We start from the raw sequence: 5,508 nt of genomic DNA, 5'->3' as shown, positions 1-5,508 counted from the left end.
TTAGGGCTGTTGTACATAGGGTCGCTATGAGTTGCAAACGACTTGATGGCACATAACAACAACAACAACAACATCATGGAATTACTGCATGGTGCAGTTAAATAGTACCACCTGGGAGTACATCCTAAGAAAAACCTGGTACTCTGCTTCTGAAAACTCTGCCGTTGAAAAACCTCTACTGAGCACAGTTCTACTCTGACATGTGTGCACTTGAAATCAACACAGTGGCAACTGGTAGGTCCTGGTGTGTTAATCAGGTCCAGAGAAGACAACTTCGCATTTGAAGCTGGGGTTTTTGTGTCATCACTGTAAGGTATTACACAGAGTCATGGCACAGTGTAGAGAGAATACATCCTGGGCCTTTTTGGGCAGTAGCGGGATAACTGAATGAAGTTTCGTAGCATGAGAGGAGAACCTGGCTATCTTGGGATCCTTCTTCTTTTTTTATTCTTTTCCTGTCATTGTTACTCATCATCCAGCTGTTAGATGCATCGTGAGTGACTAAGAAGACCATGACCAGAATCAGGTGTAACTTAGTCTTTATCCCCCCCTAATGGAAGAGGAGAGAGGAGAGAGAGCAAGTGAGAGTGAGAGATAGAGAGAGCTCTAGCTTCAGTTTCTTTGCTTCTGGTGCTTGCTTTTGGTTGCTATGACAACTGTTGCTGCTACATTGCCCTCCTCACCCTTGACTACCCGCTGACCTTCTGACCTTCCGCACAGATTTGCACCATACATCACCCTTTGTCCGGGCAATCTGTTTATAGAAGGATACATCTTCATATTGTTTGTGTCATGAACCACTGAGTGTGTCCCATCTTCCCTCCCTTGTCATCTGTCATGCTTGTGTCAAAAGCAGGGTCAATTAACTGCCTACAGAGATGTTAACTTGGAAGATACAACTTGATTGATTTGTTTTAATCTGACTGATTTTACCACGACTATTCCAGGTAGGAAAGAGAGCCATGCTTGGGGCCTGGGTGAATGTAAAGATTGATTTATTCTTTTATTTTAGAAGAAACACAAAGAAAATAGTAGCTGTAGGCAGCTGGTTATGTATTAAACACGAGGAACACGGGTTGTAAACCTGAACTTCTATGCCTATGGTCATAATAACCATTTGGGAACAGTTTTTCTTTGTTATGTTAATGAGAACACATTTATGTGGAATGTATTTTGAGTCTATCTCTTTTCAGATATGAAAGACACTAAACAAGTGAGCTGATAAGCAGAGATGGGAATAAAGAAATGCCTAGTCAAATGAAGAATGATCAGGATAAAAAGCTCGGAGGAAACAAAGACTTTCTTCAAAGGCAGGAGGGACAAAAGCCCTTTTTATAGCTGATATGCTGAATTTTGTCTGTTACCCTCCTTACAGGATTTCATTTTATTTGGATCCACAATCAACATCCCTGGAAATCAAAAGATGAATTCTACTAGGCAAATATGCATAAGGTGCTTAAAGATTGAGAATACCAATTTCAAATCTAAAGTGGTCTGACCCAAGCCATGACATTTTTCACTTCCTTAATATCCCAAGGACTGCCAAAAAAACAAACAGTATGTCCTGGAAAGGCCACAGCCAGAGTGCTGCTTGGAGGCAAGAATGATAGTTTCCTCTTCCATACTTTGGACATGATGTTTGGCAAGGCTATTCCTTGGAAAGGGACAACATGCTTGGAAAGATGGAAGGTCAATGAAGGAAAGGAAGACCCCCAATGAAACAGAGTGGCGCTGTGACTTCAGCAATGGGCTCTCGTATGTCAGAGGTGATGATGATGACAAAGGATAGGACAGGTTTCAGGACGACTGTTCATAGTATCACTTTGAGTTGTACTCGACTCAATGGCACCCCAAAATAAAAAATAACAACAGTCTATATGTAAAAGTTGGACAATGAAGAAGGGTGACCCCTTGACACCTTTGAGTTGTGGTGTGTGGAGGAGTCCATAGACCATAGACTGTCAAAATAACAGGATTCTGTTTTGGAATCCTTTACAACCAGGGTGCTGCTTAGAGGATTATTCCTGCATGTAAGTGCTCCTCACATATTCTGCCACTATTCCTGCATGTGCTACAATGGATAATGTTTATTTGCTCCTTTATCATAAAGAAGAATCATGTCTGTGTATACTTGCATCCTTATTACTTTGAAAAATTCTTGATGTGTTAGCTGCTGTTTAGTTGAAGCAGACTCAAAGTAACCTCATGTACAAAAGATATAAATCTTGTCTGATGCCATGTTATCCTCATAGTACCACTTGTTTGTGGTTGCAAAGGGGTTGTGGTTAGTCGTCATCAAGTCAACTCTGACTCTTATGTAAGTTAGATGAACTTTCATCAACTTGACCTCTAAGAAGCACTCTGGTTGCACCTTCTTCACTACAGATTTGTTTGTACTTTGGGAAGTCATTTCAGGAAGTAGCTTATGATCAGGAACCAGGGGTGATGAAGGAAGAAGTTCAAGCAGTGAAGCTCCTTCCACAATAGCTCACTAAACTCTCCCTTCAGAGATTAATAAGTTATATAAGATCAAGAGAGCACCATGTACCCACGGATAAAATCCAAAATGCAGGAAGGAATATGATGGAAGAAGCATCAGTGAAAATGGAAATAATAAGAATTGATAGGAAGAGTGTGATAATAGTGTGCATAAATGCAATGGTGTCACTCTGGAGACTAAGGTGTATCTGATTTAGGCCATGATCTTTGCAATCACTTACTATGCATCAGAGATCTGGACAATTACTAGGGATGATAGAAGGAGAATTGATGCCTGTGAGCTGTGGTGTTGGAGAAGAGTATTGAATACACCATGGACTGCTGAGAAAATGAACAAGTTTGTCCTGGAGAGAGAGTGAAGGCAGGCTGCTCCTTGGAGGCAAGGATTCCGAAGCTTCATCTGACATACTCTGGACATGTTGCAAGGAGGGACTATTCCTTGGAGAGGAACATTATGCTTGGGAGGGTGGAGGGACAGCCCAGGAGAGGAAGACCCTTGATGAGGTGGATTGACTCAGTGACTGGGGAATAGGGGTAGGTGTGTCAGAGGTGGTGAGATTGGCACAGCATATGGCAGAGTTTAGGACTGTTGTATATAGAGTCTCCATGAGTCACAGATGACTTGACAGTACATAACAACAACAACATAAAACAAATGTTGGGTAAATAGTTGGATAAAAAACCAATTTGTTTTATAAACTTTCATGAAATCACAGTGTTTGACTATGAGGAAGAAGTTTTAATAATTTCTCCCAGTATCCTCCGCTGTATATACAGATCTCTTTATAGAAATTACAAATAATATGTGTAGATCTTTGTCACACTCTATCTGGTCAAGTGTTGTCGTTGGTATGTGCTATTGAGTTGAGTATGCCTAATAGCAACCATGTGAACAACAAGTCTGAATCCTGTCCTAACTCTTACCATCCTCATCGTCTCTGATACACTAGAGCTCATTGCTGCATTTACTGTGTCAATCTGTCTCATTGAGGAGCTTCCTCTCTTTCACTGACTTTCCACTTTTCCAAGCATGATGTCACTTTACAAGGAATAAATAGTCTTTTTGGTGAAACTTAATACATTAAGACAGACTAGGAAGCAGTGTTGGCTTTCTACCTAAAAAACAGACCTTGGACAACCTTACAAATAACAGAAGAATATGAATAATTCTTGTTTGTTGTTAGGTGCCGTTGAGTCGAGTATGACTCATAGTGACCCTATGACTGAAAGATCTGAACCCTGTTCCACCCTACACCATCCTCACACTTCCTGACACACAAAAGCCTATTGCAGCAGTTACCATATCAATCCACCCAGTTGAGGGTCTTGCTCTCCTTCACCAACCCTCCACCCTTCCCAACATCATGTCCCTCTCCAAGGAATAACCTCTACTAGCAATATGTCCAAATTATGTGAAGTGAAGTCTAGTCATTCTTGCCTCCAAAGAACACTCGAGCTGCACCCTCTACAAGACATATCTATTCGTTCTCGTGGCTGCCCATGGGATATTCAGTGCTATTCTCCAACACCACAGCTCAAAGGCATCAATTCTTTTTCTGTCATCCTTATTCATTGTCCACGTCTTGGATAAATAGCTAGTAATCAGAAAGATCATGGCCTGAAACAGACACGTCTTAGTCCTCAAACTGGCATCACTATTCCTCAATAATTTGGAAAGGTCCCTGACTGCAGATTTTCCCAGTGCAGTGCATCATTTCCTGACTGCTATACCAAGGATGTTAAGTGTGGATACAAGTGAGATGAAGCTGCTGACAGTTACAATCTTCTCTCCATCCCTCATGACACAATAGGGGTGTGTGTGTATGTGTTTGTGTGTAAGCTGGGCGTTTCTAATTGTGTTAGCAATCAAGTGTAAGATGATTAACTATATCTGATCTCATTTACAATCAATCAGCTTGGGTGTGAAGCCTCTTGTGTGGGCAAACAGGATCTATTGGGCTTGCCTTTGTATTTAAAAGTCAATCTGGTCCCACTTGTGAGTGAGCCTTTAACTTGGCAATTACTGTGGGTAGATGTCATCAAATCTATTCTAAACCCTGCTTTGTAGGACAACATAACACATTACTTGGTCTTCTACCAGCCTCACAATGATTTCTTTTTTTGAGCTGTTCAAACCACTGTGCCCCTCTTCTCATTTTGTGTTTTTATCTTTTTTAATGACATTCTACTTTACTAATTTTTCCTTTAGCATCAGTTTGAACTAGCACATGAGTAGTTGATGGTCTGTATTGCAGTCACCATCTGGATTGGTTTTATGAGCTTCTCCAAGGATTCTTTCCAGAGAGATAATCAATCTATTTCCTGGATATTCCATCAAGTGAAATCTATAGATATTGTGTATAGTTATTGTTCGTGTTTTTAATAAAAGGTATTTGTTGTTATTGTTGTTATGTGCCATTGAGTCGCTTGTGACTCATAGTGATCCTATGTACACCAGCCCTAAACTCTGCTCTGTCCTGTGCCAATTACACTGTGCTATAAAGAGGATATAGTGTGGCCCTTTGAAAATGAGGAGAGCTTGAAACATTTGTACAGAAGATCAAGGATGGCAATTATCAATATGGATTGCCTCTCAGCATCAAGAAAACATTGATCTTCACCACTGGGACAGTTGGAAGTATAATGATAGATGGAGAAAAAAATTGAGGTTGTCAACAATTTAATCTTGCTCAGATCTACAATCAACACTCTTGGCACCAGCAGCGAGGAAATAAAAATATAAGCTGCTCTCAGGAAACTCTCCAGAGTGCTAAAGAGCAAGTATGTCAGAGACTAAGGTGCACCTGATCCAGGCCAGGGTCTTCTCAATTGCTTGCTATGTGTTTGAGAGCTGGAAAATGACTAAGGGTGACAGAAGAATTGATGTCTTTGAGTTGTAGTGCTGGAGAAGAGTCTTGAACATACCACTGACCGTAAATAGAACAAACAGGTTTTTCAAACAGAGGGTAAAATCATGCTATTCCTAGTGGCAAAGATTTTGAGGCCCCA

The sequence above is a fragment of the Elephantulus edwardii genome, unplaced genomic scaffold (genome assembly GCF_000299155.1).
Source record: "Elephantulus edwardii isolate Elephantulus edwardi_28Jun2011 unplaced genomic scaffold, EleEdw1.0 scaffold00035, whole genome shotgun sequence".
Lineage (NCBI taxonomy): Eukaryota > Metazoa > Chordata > Mammalia > Macroscelidea > Macroscelididae > Elephantulus > Elephantulus edwardii.
This window is presented reverse-complemented; position numbering follows the sequence as displayed.